Below are 17,095 nucleotides of genomic sequence, written 5' to 3' on the forward strand. Positions count from 1 at the left end.
TTGTTGGCCACATGTGGTCCCCGGGCTGCACTTTGTGCACCCCTGTTGTAGATCATGTTAAAAAAAAATCAACTGTAGCTGAGTAGAATAGTACTACAAATCCCTTAAAGCCCACAATAGATAAAAGTGGAACATGCACGTGTGTCCAGCACTCCATTCACTTCTGAGTGACTGACAGCTATTTTCATCAGTCTAATAGAAGTGAATGGAGAAGTGGTCATACATAGATCCTAATGCTTTAAGGCACATTGGACCACCATTCATATGATTTGTGGGGGACCCCATTTCTGAACCCCCAGAAATCAAACATTTTTCCCCAAACTTTTTAAATGCCATTTACAAAGATCATAAGTGGGATAGGATTTTTGAAATACATGAATTACACGTCACCTACTATGCCACCATGGCATGCCAACCCAAAAATGATGCTTCTCTTCAAATTTCTGCTTGTGAAATGATTACTGGATTAATTGGCTCCTTTCTCACTTCTCAACTCTATACCTGGTGCTGATATGGGAGTTTGGTAATATGCTATAGCCATGGAGGTCTACTCTAGTAACCTTAACTAAACATGAAAGGAAATAAACTTCCTAACTATACCTTGACTATATCCAAATGATTTCTGCAAAACACATTTGGACCTTAATAATGGATGCATGGAGAGTATTTTTGATTTAATATTGAATGTCATTCAGACAAGGTTTTCAGAACTTACTGGTAAATTGATTCAGCATCTGTTCACCACCTAATCCACTGTAACTGATGATTTGTGCGTTGAATGGCAAATCAGACCAATTGGCTGGATCTGTGAATGGTTGGCCAATTTGGATAAACTCACCTTGGTGAACTTAAAGGGTGTATTCTAGGATGTGCTGGTCACATTGATATTACACATAAGACATGGCTAACATGCCAGAGTCACAATGTATGTATCACCTTACTGCAGTATCCCCTCCAATATGTCTTATTTTATCTGGAGTACTGCGAAGATATCCCCCGTCTTTCCGTCTTGCAGTAGCTTGTACTGAATTAATAAATGGTAAATGTCGGTGCTAACATCAAATAATTAATTCAACATCGCTCCTTTCATTTGGGAAATAAGTAAGAAGAGACTATTGTGTACTCAGAGAAATGGGTCATATTGAAAGGTGAATATTCACACGTTTAAATCAATTCCTGACTTGTGTTACATCGATGAAGCACAGCAGTTTTCTTTAAAGATTCTCCCAGGAAGGGATATATTTTTCCACTGCCATAAAAAAGGGTAGAAAATTGAACATTCAGTTATTGGAATGCAGGGAGATATAATGAAGAAGAAAGAAAGAGACAATTCCTTTTATTTACAATGTTACCAGGAAAATAGAATGAAGGTCAATATATCAATGGTCAGTAATAAGGAAATGTACATGAAAGGTGTTCTTCAGGAATAGAAAAAAAATAAGATTGAAAGAAAATGTCATTATAAATGAATTCCTAAACATCTTTTATTAGCAAATCACATTGGCTCTATCTAGGGAGGTAATCACCATAGAATTAAAATGGCCACCACCTTGTTACACTCAAATATTAAGACAGGTGCCTGTGAGTATGTGCAGTACTCCACTGTTGTGTCCTGGATATAACCTGTGCCATATACCGATATCTCCAGGTCACAGAAGCCGCTAAACCATTCAGAAAAACAGAGTGGACAGCAGTGTGAGCAGCCTCTTAGGCTACGTTCCCACCATCCGGAGCCTGCTGCGACCCCGACGCTGTGGAAAAACCGCCGGCGGCTTCCGTTCAATATGCTAACGAGCAGCACCATTTTTTTTCCAAATGCAGACTTTCCTCATAGAGGTTAGGTCTATGGGGAAAGCCCACAAGCGGACCCGCCGGAGGAATTGACATGCTGTGGTCTGGAAAGATGCACCGCATGTCAGTTTCCGCGGGTGTGCCGCTGAGTCATAGTGGACATGGGATTTCTATAAATCAAGTCCACTATGCTGTAACACGCAGCGCACTTACTGATCGTGTGCACATACCCTCATTCCTCAGCGCTGATGGTATTTCCAGTATTACAGCCCATCTCTGTGATGCTAGTAACTACTCACGGACAAGCCGAGAGGCAGGTAGTCAAACTTTCCGGGGTCAGATATCAAGAGAGCAAGTCGTAAACTAAAGGGTAAAGAGAAAGGCATAGTCATGTCACAGTCCAAGGTCAGAATACCAGGAAGATAGTGGATCAGGGCAAAGGGGCAAGGCAAACAGATGGTCAGAATGAGGTCCAAGGTCAGGCAGCAATAGATCAACAAACAGAACACAGGAATACAATGCAAATAGCACCACTGAGCAAATGTTATGATTGGCAGAGACCTGGAACTGATAGCTTAGCTAAGTAGCTGGGTAATCACTTAGAACAGGGAACATCTGAAGCAAGCTCAGCATCTCCCAGTCTCAGATTGGACGATTGAGCTGTCTATCAAAATATTGACAGCTCAGCACCCCTCGGCACTAGATTGGATGACAGCTGTCACTTACTGCATCCAAGACACACTGAGTGGAGGAATCATGACAATCTCACTACACATGAATGGAAGGGGTAGTGCTTCCTACTACACATGCTCACAGGCTCTTGCCCTATTAACATTCTAGAACAGGCTTCTGTCAATGTAACAAGACGATAGCCAATTTAATTCTGTAGTGATAACCGCCATAGAAAAAAATATGTGATTTGCTAATTAGACATGTTTAGGAAATAATTAGTGATGAGCGAGCATGCTCGTTACTCGAGATTTACGAGCATGCTCGGGTGTTTCCCGAGTATCTTGAGCGTGCTCGGCTGTTATGTTTGAATTGCACTGTGTGCATGATTTGCGACTGTTTGACAGCTTTAATACATCTGAGGAATGCCTGTTTCTTCAGCATTCCTCACATGTATTAAAGCTGTCAAACAGTCGCAAATCATGCACACAGCCCGACTCAAACATAACACCTGAGCACGCTGAAGATACTCGGCGAGCACGAAAGGGTTAACAGAACATTCTCGCTCATCACTAGAAATAATTCATAATGACATTTCCTTTATTTTTTTAATTTCCAGAGAATACCTTTAAATGGATCTTACTACATAATACATAACACAGGGATGATTATTGCTGTAGATAAGTTTCACACCAAGACCATTGCATGCTTCAGAATTCACATTTTTATAGCAGTTTTGGGGTTAATCTGCTCAATATTCATCACACAGATTTGTTAGTATCAACTAAAAAAAAATAATTTGGAATTATGATAATGAAGACAGAAAATATCCAGCTTCATTTTTGACTAAGTATAGTACCATTTTTGCTTATGTACCCTTTTAATCTTGCTGTTACCTTTTATGAAACAGGCACGTACCAAACCTGCTCAGTGAGGATAATTTATAGGTTGGTGTACTTACTTGTCAAAATGGCTGTATATTCTTTTTAAAAGTGGCTGCTCTATCTGTACTCCTTACATGCACATTTGAACATCAGGCAGAAAAGTTAAAAACAAAAGTATCAAACAGCTATTTTGACATACCGATTTTCAAAGCAAGTACATAAGCCTCACCAGGTCTACAGTTAGGTCCATACTTATTTGGACAGAGACAACATTTTTCTAATTTTGGTTCTAGACATTACCACAATGAATTTTAAACAAAACAATTCAGATGCAGTTGAAGTTCAGACTTTCAGCTTTCATTTGAGGGTATCCACATTAAAATTGGATGAAGGGTTTAGGAGTTTCAGCTCCTTAACATGTGCCACCCTGTTTTTAAAGGGACCAAAAGTAATTGGACAATTGACTCCAAGGCTATTTCATGGACAGGTGTGGGCAAACCCTTCGTTATGTCATTCTCAATTAAGCAGATAAAAGGCCTGGAGTTGATTTGAGGTGTGGTGCTTGCATTTGGAAGGTTTTGCTGTGAAGTAAACATGCGGTCAAAGGAGTTCTCCATGCAGGTGAAACAAGCCATCCTTAAGCTGCAAAAACAGAAAAAACCCATCCGAGAAATTTCTACAATATTAGGAGTGGCAAAATCTACAGTTTGGTACATCCTGAGAAAGAAAGAACTGGTGAACTCATCAATGCAAAAAGACCTGGGCGCCCACGGAAGACAACAGTGGTGGATGATCGCAGAATAATCTTCATGGTGAAGAGAAACCCCTTCACAACAGCCAACCAAGTGAACAACACTCTCCAGGAGGTAGGCGTATCAATATCCAAATCTACCATAAAGAGAAGACTGCATGAAAGTAAATACAGAGGGTTCACTGCACGGTGCTAGCCACTCATAAGCATCAAGAATAAAAAGGCTAGACTGGACTTTACTAAAAAACATCTAAAAAAGCCAGCACAGTTCTGGAAGAACATTCTTTGGACAGATGAAACCAAGATCAACCTCTACCAGAATGATGGAAAGAGAAAAGTATGGCGAAGGCGTGGAACAGCTCATGATCCAAAGCAAACCACATCATCTGTAAAACACGGAGGAGGCAGTGTGATGGCTTGGGCATGCATGGCTGCCAGTAGCACTGGATCACTAGTATTTATTGATGATGTGACACAGGACAGAAGCAGCCAAATTAATTCTGATGTATTCAGAGCCATACTGTGTGCTCAGATCCAGCCAAATGCAGCCAAACTGATTGGTCGTCGTTTCATACTACAGATGGACAATGACCCAAAACATAAAGCCAAAGCAACCCAGGAGTTTATTAAAGCAAAGACGTGGAATATTCTTGAATGGCCAAGTCAGTCACCTGATCTCAACCCAATTGAGCATGCATTTCACTTGTTAAAGACTAAACTTCAGACAGAAAGGCCCACAAACAAACAGCAACTGAAAACAAGCGCAGTGAAGGACTGGCAGAGCATCAAAAAGGAGGAAACACAGCGTCTGGTGATGTCCATGAGTTCAAGACTTCAGGCAGTCATTGCCAACAAAGGGTTTTCAACCAAGTACTAGAAATGAACATTTTATTTACAATTATTTAATCTGTTCAATTACTTTTGGTCCCTTTAAAAACAGGGTGGCACATGTTAAGGAGCTGAAACTCCTAAACCCTTCATCCAATTTTAATGTGGATACCCTCAAATGAAAGCTGAAAGTCTGAACTTCAACTGCATCTGAATTGTTTTGTTTAAAATTCATTGTGGTAATGTCTAGAACCAAAATTAGAAAAATGTTGTCTCTGTCCAAATATATATGGACCTAACTGTATAAGTTATATTTAATAATGTATGCCGTTTACATAGTAAAATCTGGTGACAGATATTCTTTAAAGGGGTTGACTCATATTCGTTCTTCAGGGACGAACGTCTCCCATGCTGGGAGGGGTGCACTGCTGAGTGACTGACAGTTTGGACCAGAGGAATGGTTGCACAGCTGGCTTGAACTGTGCACTCTCCGTTGGTGAAAATAGGAGCATTTATGCCTCTGTAGGACTAGAGAAGTGCGGGGGCACTGAGGTTGACCAGATCGAGCAATCTGGCCAGCTTCAAAGCAATGCTCACAAACTGTATTGGAGAAAGCTTGTAAGCCCTGTGTAGGAGACTGGCCACTGCTGATAGACTGCAGAGGTGGCCAGTTGACTAGGCAACAGGCAGTAAACAATAGAAGTGGAAATCGCTTTGTTCTTGAGAACAGAGAGAATTTTTATAAGGGGTAAATTGCAAAATTGCTTCTTTATACTGATGGCGAAAGGTCAAGCCAAGAGTCTGTTCAAGTCATTTTGTTTGTTAGGGCAGGAGAATCAAAATCAAAGGAAGGCAGGGATGGACACAAAAATGTAGACTTATGGAGCAAGTTATGCTACTTCATGACCTAATGAAACCTAACTAGTGGTCAGCAATAAGAATTTTTGTAGACATCAATAGAAAATACCAGCAAAAGCTATGCAATCAGTAGATATTTATGTGCATTTGTTATATAATTTCTGTAATTTGTCCAGTCCTGATGTAGTAAGGCAGCACAGAACACAGATCATACATGAGAAACGTTGGGCTCAGCACTGAGTTCAGGTCCTTCTACTCTCTGCCTTCAGTCATTTGGGTTGTTAGACCTGAATTTTTCCTTATATTTGGCCATGCATGATCCAGAAGAGCCCTATTAACCCTGCGGGTCACTAACGAGAACTTCACTCTTTATACAGACAAAATTAAGCAGAATTAATGCCTTACAACAATACCTCTTTTTAACCTCGACCTGATTAAAAAGATTTCCTTTGAACTGAACCTGTGTAGTCCCCAAATGACGATTATATTGAGGACTGATGTTATGTTATAGAATATCTATGTAACAATTTTTAATATATAACATATCACTCACCAGTCATTACCTACATGAGCAGACAATTACACAACTAGTTAATATTCCAGCATAACTAGGATATGCTTATTTAAAAAATAATTAGCAATAAATCCCTTGGCACCATCCCTAATTTACAACATTGCATCATGGGAATTCCAACCCTTTTTCTTTCAACCTTATTGTTGCCCATTAACCTGCAGGTGTCAAAAACTCTCATTCAGAACTGCCCCGTTTTTATGGAAACCTAAAAAGCTTTGGCTCCAGCATTGCCACATACAAAGGAAGACCTAGCTCAAGTCCTGGCAAACCGGTCTCACCAAGCATCAAACATACTATACGACACAAACAAAGCTGGTAATCAATTTTGCTTTGTGACTCTGTAAGGTGCCCCAGCGAGGTAGTCGTATGCGAGCTGTGGTCCCCACTCGCTATGGCACCCTACAGACAATACGTGTCCTCCCTCTGAAGTGTGGCTGTGTATGTGGTGCTCTTCACTTACTTCAAGCCATCCGATCGCGGCTGTCTCCAGGCATTTCTCTTCTGGGACCAGGGCAGCAAGAATTTCAGAGGACACGGGGTTCTTAACCAGAACTTGAACTTTACTTGGGGAAGAGGGATATATACAGTATTTACAGGCAGATATAATGGATAAGGCCCGACAGGCTATCATCTCCCTCACAGGAACTGACAACATCTTCAGCCCTGGTTCCCTCTTTAAGTGAAGCATCTCTGTGACTCTATCTCTAGTGCAAGAGACTCTTCTGTAACATTAACAGTGACCTGGATCAAATATCTCCCCCACGTCCTAGCCTGGAGTCCTATTTATCTTCTTCTGCTTCCTGCAAACTAGAAGTGCCTCGGGTCCTCACTACCTCTGATGAGTTTCTCCGACCGGCTAACAGGACTCTTGCTCTTGTGTGAGGAGACTTGCACACTAGTGATCCCACTGTTTGAGGGTGTAGAGCTCTCGTCTACCCTAGCAGCCACTATAGTCAGGCTGCCCGCACGATTCACCGTACTGTCTCTTACTGCCCCCTGGACACTAAAACAGAGGCTTTTTGCTAATGTGCCCACCCTCTGTGAGCTGTCATCACAGAACTTTAACCCATCACTGTCTATAACACTGCTAGCAGACTCAACCTGACATCTGCACCCAGGACAGTGGCATCTTGTGGCTGATTACAGGTACTGCAGCCCATAAGGAACTATGCCAGAGCTAACCCCTTAGCTTGGCCTACCACAGTTCAGAGAGAATTAATTAAGGGAACACTTTCCTTAACTACTTCAGTGCCTAGGGAAGGCTACGTCCTTCCCCACTATTACAACTCTGCTCATTTTTGATAAGTTTTGGTGTTTGCTTTATTTAATTATATTTATATATTAAAGGTTACATTTGTTGAAAAAAATGTTCTAACCAAGAAGAGAGATCGGCACCTTTACTACTTTGTTATATTGAACAAACTATAAGTGATCATCTGTTATATCATCCATTACTGGTGGACAGTCAATAGCATTTATATATCTTATATGCCATTACCCCAAAACGTTACACTGATACAATATCATGCTAAATGCCCCGTGTCTTAGGCTGGCCACAAGTATTAAGGTACATACCCCTCAGCCAACCCCTTGATCATTTGGCTGACAGCTACCTCTCTTGACCCCTATACACATTCATCCCCAGGAACAAAAGTATCAGGCATGTTGAAATCCACCTGCCTGATCCTTCACTATCTACCATCCAGTGAGAGTCTAAAGCCCCCTAAACAAATTTCATAGTACTCTACCCCCACTAAAAACAGCCGGTTTAGCCGATATTGTGTTATCCAATCATCACTCGAACATTTGTTTTTTTTATTATAATTCAGTAAAAATGAAAAATTACTAGTCTTACTGCATCATTAATGCTACCAGAAAAATGATTGTTGGTCGGCAGCACATTCCTACTTGTAAACGGGGAATGTGCTGCCAACAATGCAGAAAGCGAGGGGGAAGGATGATTATATGAACCTTTCATGATTATTGCTTAGTGAAAAATGAAATGAAACCAACATCGATCGACTTCTATTGCGACTTTTCTTTGTTCCTGGCAGTTAAACAGCCAATATAAAAGTTGCCTGTAGTCCTACCACACAAATGACTATACTCATTATATGATTTTTCTGACATTGTATTTGGTATTACATGTTATTGAAGCTAGTGTGTGCCTCTGTTATCATACACCGCTCTGGCAGCACATATGCAGTCATCATCTTTCCTGTTTCGGCAACAAAATAGAAGGATTATGTTCATCATGAAGGAATTGTCCAACCATAGTTGTCATAATAAACCCCACCAAGTGTCTCCACTGCTAGCCCACATTACCTTTTCAAAGACGCTTACAGACAAATGGCCTAGGAATGGTAAAATCCATTTTGCAGACTATAACAAAATTATGATGCATGATAAAGATCCCAAATCTAGCAATCTGATAGTAATGCTTGCAGAGGTAACTGCAGATCAGAACTCATTCTGTGTGTGGTTTTCTTCCTACTATTCAAATAAGCTGCATTGATTTCAGAAGTGAAGAGCCTTTCCAGATCACATTATTTGGTTGGCTAGAGTGTGGCCAGATTGGTAACTGGTCCTTTTTTCTGTTTGTATAATTTTAGCTCAGAGAACACAAAGCATAAATGACATTTTAAATGTATTGGATATCCATTTTGTACTGCGGACAACATTCTAGTCCTACAGTGCTGAACCTATTTTGTCTAGGTCAGTGTTCCCCAACTCCAGTCCTCAAGACCAACCAGCAGATCATGTTTTCAGGATTTCCTTAGTATTGCACAGGTGAATGAATTATTGCCTGTGCAGGTGATGGAATTATCACTAGAGATGAGCGTTGTTCTACTCGAACTGTTCGCCAATCTCAAATTCGAGCTGTTTTGGGCGGTGTTCGAGCCGTTCGGCGAACACGAACAATTTGAGAAAAATTCGGCTGTTCGAGGTTATGTTCGATAACTGTTCGTGCACCAAAATCATAACTGGATTTTTTCTCAGTAATGATGAAAATTAATGTTAATACGCAGTTTGAGTGTACAGCGGGGCGGGGGGAGGGGCAGGGGATGGATCTCTGCAGGAACAATGAAGATCTCCATTTTTTTTTCTCTTTCCCGCATTTACAGTGAGGAGGTGCAATCTGTCAGCCTATCAGCAGTGCACACACGCAGCGAAGTGCTTTGTTTCACACAAGCAAGGGCATGTGTCATTGGCAGTGTATGTCACATGTCCTTGCCCTATAAGACCAAGCCATTTTCCCCGTCGCCACCATTTTCTCACTGCTGCAGCTGCGTGTTAGACGGCACCGCTGTTGCTGTGTGCGCTATACCTTGTTAATTTCAAGCCAATTTTCGCACAAATATACAGATAGCTTGGGAGTAGGGAATAGTTGTGATTGCAGTCCTTTTAAGGACTAGGTTACAGCATTTCCTACGACTTTTATCAGGCAGGTCTGTGCTCTTAAATAGATAGATTGTGGGAGTAAAGACTAATTGTAATTGGAGTCCTTTTCAGGACTAGGTTACATCAGTTCCTATCAGTTTTTGCCAGGCAGGTCTGTGCCAGTGCTGTGCAAGTTTTTTTCACAGCATTTGGCTGAATCTAGCAAAGCTAATCCTTTTTGGCCTATTGCAGAGTGTGTTAGTCAGTGGAGTAGCCTATCTGTGTTGCAAGATATACCACCTGTGTATAGAATACCAATTTTTTTACTGCACCTAGTGAAGTAAAATCTTTTGGGCATAGCATCATTCTATTAGTCCATCTATACTGACCTCCATCAGGTTGCAAACTGAATATAATTTTTTTCTGCATCTAGCTCTGAAAAAATATTTGGGCTTCTAGCAGTGTGTGGGACTTGGTCTATTAGTCCATCTATACTGACCTCCATCAGGTTGCAAATTAAAAATAATTTTTTTCTTCATTTAGCTCTGAAAAAATATTTGGGCTTCTAGCAGTGTGTGGGACTTGTTCTATTAGTCCATCTATACTGACCTCCATCAGGTTGCAAATTAAAAATAATTTTTTTCTGCATCTAGCTCTGAAAAAATATTTGGGCTTCTAGCAGTGTGTGGGACTTGTTCTATTAGTCCATCTATACTGACCTCCATCAGGTTGCAAATTGAATATAATTTTTTTCTGCATCTAGCTCTGAAAAAATATTTGGGCTTCTAGCGGTGTGTGGGACTTGGTCTATTAGTCCATCTATACTGACCTCCATCAGGTTGCAAATTAAAAATAATTTTTTTCTGCATCTAGCTCTGAAAAAATATTTGGGCTTCTAGCAGTGTGTGGGACTTGGTCTATTAGTCCATCTATACTGACCTCCATCAGGTTGCAAATTAAAAATAATTTTTTTCTTCATTTAGCTCTGAAAAAATATTTGGGCTTCTAGCAGTGTGTGGGACTTGTTCTATTAGTCCTTCTATACTGACGTCCAGCAGGTTGCAAATTGAATATAATTTTTTTCTGCATCTAGCTCTGAAAAAATATTTGGGCTTCTAGCGGTGTGTGGGACTTGGTCTATTAGTCCATCTATACTGACCTCCATCAGGTTGCAAATTAAAAATAATTTTTTTCTGCATCTAGCTCTGAAAAAATATTTGGGCTTCTAGCAGTGTGTGGGACTTGGTCTATTAGTCCATCTATACTGACCTCCATCAGGTTGCAAATTAAAAATAATTTTTTTCTGCATCTAGCTCTGAAAAAATATTTGGGCTTCTAGCAGTGTGTGGGACTTGGTCTATTAGTCCATCTATACTGACCTCCATCAGGTTGCAAATTGAATAAAAATTTTTTCTGCATCTAGCTCTGAAAAAATATTTGGGCTTCTAGCGGTGTGTGGGACTTGGTCTATTAGTCCATCTATACTGACCTCCATCAGGTTGCAAATTAAAAATAATTTTTTTCTGCATCTAACCCAGCCAATAGTTTTGGCCTAATACCACAGTTTGGCCACTCAGCTCTGCTCGGTTACCATCCATTGTTTTTTTGTGCAAACAACTCCAGAGTTGTGAATTAGTTAACCACCAAAATGAGTGGAAAAAGGCCTGCTGCTGGTGGAAAGGGGAATAGGCGTGTTGGGAAGGGGAAAAAAGGTTGTGTCCGTGGGGTAGGTGCAGAAGAAAGACCATCTTCCAGCCAAACTAAAATGTCTACTTCTTTTAGCGGACAATGTGATAAGATCCCTTTCTTACGGCCACGCCAATCGCTACAAATTCCAGATGAGGCACAAAAACAGCAGGTGCTTCAACGGATATCAAGTGCTCCTTTAAGTGGGCTCTCCTCCACATCAACTTCAACATCACAAATACTCCAGTCCTCAAAGGTGTCACCCAAATCGCACTTGCTTCCTCACAGCTCCCAAATCTCCAGCTGCCCGTCTGAGTATGAGGTAGAACAGATGGTTGAGTCTGCAGAGCTGTTTACTCATACTATAGCCTGGGAATCAGAGGTCGACTCCAGCGCTTCTGTGAATCCAGACGAGGAAATGATCTGCACTGATGCCCAGAATCTTTATGAGTCGGATCCAGGACCAGACGCAGAAGGTTCTGACCATAATGTAGACCCTCATTCCCAAACTGTAACTCCTGTTGGTGGAGACAATGAGGAAGACGATGATAAGACTCAAATACCTGATTGGAGCGACAACTTTAGTTTTTTGTCAGGGCAGGAACAGGTTGGCTCTGAGGACGACGGGTGTGATAACGCACAGGGTGATGATGATGAGGTCGGAGATCCCACTTACTGTCAACCCACAGTCAGCCAAGAGATGAGGTCAGCAGAGGAGGTGGAGGAAGATGCTAGTGACGACGAGGTCAGGTTGCGCCTTCCTGGACAGAGACGTAGTACTGGAAGCACGTCAACAACTGCATCCTCAAACACAACTCTGCCTCTCACCACAAGTCGTGGTGGCTCTTCAGGTCGCATGGGTGCTAAGCCTTGCATAGCCTGGGCATTTTTTCAGATCGATAAAGATGACCCAACTCGTGTTATCTGTAACATTTGTCAGCAAAAGCTAAGTAGAGGCCAAAAAATACATAGTTTGAGTTCTTCATGCATGAACCGGCACATGGACATGAAGCATAAGTTGCAGTGGGAAGCTCAGTGTGCTACAATGCGGTCTAGCCGGCCGGGCCAACCACCGTCTGCCATATCTTGTGCATCCGCGGCCTCTTCATCCTCTGTGACTGGGGGGACAGCAGTCACACCTGTTTTGGGGCGCAGACCTGCCACCTCTTTACCCGCAACAGCCAGCGTGATTGGCAGGTCATCATTTTCTTTGGAGGTGGTAACACCAGCTGGTCTTGAGCGCTGTCCGACATCGATAGCACCACCTTTGGATCAAGGCAACCTAACATGTCCGCCTGCATCTTCCTCACAGACCGGCAGTTTGCCGGGGACACCCTTATCAACCCCGTCTAAGCACAATAGCCAGCCCTCGGTCCCTCAGATGTGGACAAGTAAAAGACCATTTCCTCCTAGCCATGAGAAAGCTAAGAGGTTGAATTTCACCATCTGCAAGCTCTTGGCTACAGAAATGCTGCCTTTCCGCCTGGTGGACACAGAGGATTTTCGAGACCTTATGTCTGTCGCAGTGCCCCAGTACCAGATGCCCAGTCGGCACTACTTCTCAAAGAAAGGTGTGCCTGCGCTCCACCAGCATGTCGCACACAACATCACCGCTTCTTTGAGAAACTCTGTGTGTGACAGGGTGCATTTCACCACAGACACTTGGACGAGTAGGCATGGACAGGGGCGTTACATGTCGCTGACTGGGCACTGGGTAACTATGGTGACAGCAGGACAAGGGGCTGCTGTCCAAGTCTTGCCGTCCCCACGAGTTGTGCGTCAATCCTCTTTATGTCATTTTTCCTCCACTGCTTCTGCCTCCTCAACCTCCTCTCGGTCTTCCACCTGCACCCAAAGCCTGTCTGGTCATGCCACAAGCTTTCTAACTGCGCAGAAGGGATCCTGCACACCTCCTTACTATGCTGGCAGTAGGGCTCAACGTCATCAGGCGGTTTTTACATTGAAATGTCTGGGAAATGTGAGTCACACAGCTGAGGAGTTGTGGTCAGCTCTGGAGAACCAATTTCATGAATGGTTGTCTCCACTGGACCTGAAACCAGGGAAGGCCGTGTGCGACAATGCTGCAAAACTGGGTGCGGCCCTTCGCCGGGGCAATGTCACACACGTGCCTTGTATGGCTCACGTGTTGAACCTGGTTGTCCAGCAATTTTTAGCCCACTATCCCAGACTAGATGGCCTTCTGCAGAGGGCACGGTCGCTGTGTGCTCACTTCCGCCGTTCGCATCCCGCAGCTCAGCGACTTACATCTCTACAGAAGTCGTTGGGCCTGCCACTTCACCGGCTAAAATGCGATGTGCCTACCCGGTGGAATTCAACTCTGCACATGTTGCAGCGACTGTGGCAGCACCGACAAGCCCTGGTGCAATACGTTCTGACGTATAGCCTGGGCCAACGAGATTCAGAGGTGGGGCAAATCACGCTGGAGGAGTGGTCTCAGATCAGGGACCTATGCACCCTTCTGCACAGTTTTGAAATGGCGACGAAGATGTTTAGTGCTGACGATGCCATTATCAGCATGACTATTCCGGTGATTTACATGCTGGAGCACATGTTAAACAGAATTCGGAGTCAGGTGGTGGCACAAGAGGAGGTGGAGGAAGTAGAGGAGGAGGAGTTGTATGCGGAAGGGCTAACATCTGCAAGGTCCAGACGGTCGGCAGCACCAAGGCGGCAGGCATGTGAGGGTGGGGGAGATGATTTTACCAGGGCGCATGGTAGCAGCCAAACTAGTGAGGAAGGTGCAGGAGCCCAGGAAGAAGTGGAGGACGAACTGATGGAAGACTCATCAGATGAGGGAGACCTTGATCACATTTCTGTTGTGCGAGGTTGGGGGGAGAGGACAGAGGAAGGAAGCATGATTGCTACCTCGCCACCAACACAACAGGGACTTGGTGCTCCTGGATGCGCAACACACATGAGTGCCTTCTTGCTGCACTACCTGCAACATGACCCACGAATTGTGAGAATTAGAAATAATCCTGACTACTGGGTTGCCACACTGTTAGATCCCCGGTACAAAAGTAAATTTGCAGAAATTATTCCTGCCATAGAAAGGGATGCACGCATGCAGGAGTATCAGCAGAGACTGTTGCAGAATCTTACATGTGCTTTTCCACAAAATACCAGTGGTGCACGTAGTGAATCTCACAGTTCCAACTTGCCAACCGTGGGACCGTCAAGTGTTCAGCACTCAAACCGTAACAGAACCACAGTATCTGCTGGTAACATCAATTTTGCGGAATCATTTCACCACTTTTTTAGCCCATCCTTTGCAAGGCCACAGGAGACAAGAAGTCTGACACATAGTCAACGCCTAGAGACGATGGTACAGGAGTATCTCCAAGTAAACATTGAAGCCACGACTGTGTCACTGGACCCTTGCTCTTTTTGGGCTTCCAATCTGGATAAATGGCCGGAGCTAGCCACTTACGCCTTGGAGATCTTGTCATGCCCCGCAGCCAGCGTTGTCTGAACGTGTGTTCAGCGCTGCTGGTGGTGTGCTGACAGATAAGCGCACGCGGCTCTCCACTGATAATGTAGACAGACTCACGTTCATAAAGATGAACAAATCATGGATCCGAAACGACTTTTCTACCCCTGTGTCATCCTGGGGAGAGTAAAAGCTTGATGATTGGTTAAAATCACCCTACCAACCGTTTTAAGCTTTCAAATTACTAATCATGTTTATCTGTATCTTGACTGGAAAATAATTTGGGCTTTGTAGCAGTGTGCAGCACTGATCCTATTAGGCCATCTATAATAAGCTTCACCAGATTTAAAATTAAAAATAATTTTTAGCTGCATCTAGCCCGGAAAATAATTTTGGGGCTCCGAGATGCGCAAGACACATAAGTGCCTTCTTGCTGCACTACCTGCAGCATGACCCTCATATTGTCAGAATTCGAAGTAATCATGACTACTGGGTTGCCACACTCTTAGATCCCCCAAACTTTTCGATCAACCTTTTCATTTTAATAAAGACCAAAAAAATGGTCATTTTTGAAATTATAAGCATTAGCAGGTTGTTAGAAACTGAAATCAAACAGTTTTCAACTCAAAACTTTATTCTAGGTGATGTTACATTTTCACATAGGACCCCTTGTTCGAAAGGAGCTTCTGAACTCTCTCGTCCATTGAATTTGTCAGGTTTTGGATGGTTTCTGCTTCAATTGTTTTGCATGAGGACAGAATACCCTCCCAGAGCTGTTGCTTAGATGTGAACTGCCTCCCGCCATCATAGACACTCCTTTTAATGATGCTCCAAAGGTTCTGAATGGGGTAGAGGTCAGGGGAGCATGGGGGTCACACCATAAGTTTGTCCCCTTTTATGCCCATATCAGCCAGAGATGCAGATGTTTTATGTGCAGCATGAGATGGTGCATTATCATGCAGAAAAATGATCTTGCTGTGAAATACACGGTTCTTCTTCTTGAACCATGGCAGGAAGTGCTGTTTGAGAAAATCCACATACATTATGGAGTTCATCTTTAGCGCCTTCAGGGATCCTAAAGGGGCCGACAATCTCTCTCCCCATGATTCCAGCCCAAAACATTACTCCACCTCCTCCTTGTTGGCGCTGTAGCCGTGTTTGCGTGGGGTGTCCATCAACCAGCCATCCTCCACTCCATTCATCTGGACCATCGAGCGCTGCACGGCACTCATCCGTGAACAAAACAGTTTTGAAATCAGTCTTCATGTAATGTTTGGCCCACTGGAGCCGTTTCTGCTTGTGTGAAGTGGATAGAGGAGGTCGACAGGATGGCATATGCACAGCTGCAAACCTCTGAAGGACCCTGCATCTTGTTGTTCGGGGGACGTTGGAGGCACAAGCAGCTTCAAAAACTTGTCTGCTGCTATGACAAGGCTTTTTTGCCGCTGCTGTTTCAACCTGACGTAATTGCCTGTAGGAAAGAGTCCTCAATTTGCCCTTATCAGCACGCACACGTGTGTACTGTGAATCAGCTACATACTTCTTGATTGCCAAGACACTTCATCCTGATCATCGCACAATGTTGATTGTAGTCATGCCTTGACCTAAACACTCCACAATTTGTTGCTTCTCAGCAGCCGACACATCCTTTTTCTTTCCCATTTTGGCAGAAAATGTAGGCTGCTTAATAATGTGAGAGAGCCTTCTTAAGTAGTCTTGCCTTTCATTGGACACACCTGCCAAACTAATTAGCACAGGTGTCTGCAATTGCTTACAGTGATATAAAGAGCCCTGACACACATCACCATCAATGAGTTTAACTGACAAACAAACAAATTCTTCCCTTATCACTCCTAAACACTTTTTGCATAATAATTTGGAATGCGGTGTACATGTGCTTTTCCACAAAACACCAGTGGTTCACGTAGTGAATCTTACAGTTCTAACTTGCCAACCGTGGTCTGTATGGAATTGTTCAATAAAGGGCCCAAAATTAAGATAACATAGATGGGAGAGGTCTCTATGAATAGGAATTCCTAAGTATTTGATACCCTGTGAGGGCCAGGCAAAGGGAAAGTTGGACTGGATGGAATCCTATATGGATTTAGGGAGGGAGACATCGAGGGCCTCAGACTTCGCTGCATTGATTTTAAAATTTTACCATGTAACAAAGTGATCTATTTCAGCCATAACAGCAGGGATGGATATATGTGATTGAGTGA

Source organism: Phyllobates terribilis, unplaced genomic scaffold (assembly GCF_046119375.1).
Source record: "Phyllobates terribilis strain yellow unplaced genomic scaffold, ASM4611937v1 Scaffold_2__4_contigs__length_985480577, whole genome shotgun sequence".
NCBI lineage: Eukaryota > Metazoa > Chordata > Amphibia > Anura > Dendrobatidae > Phyllobates > Phyllobates terribilis.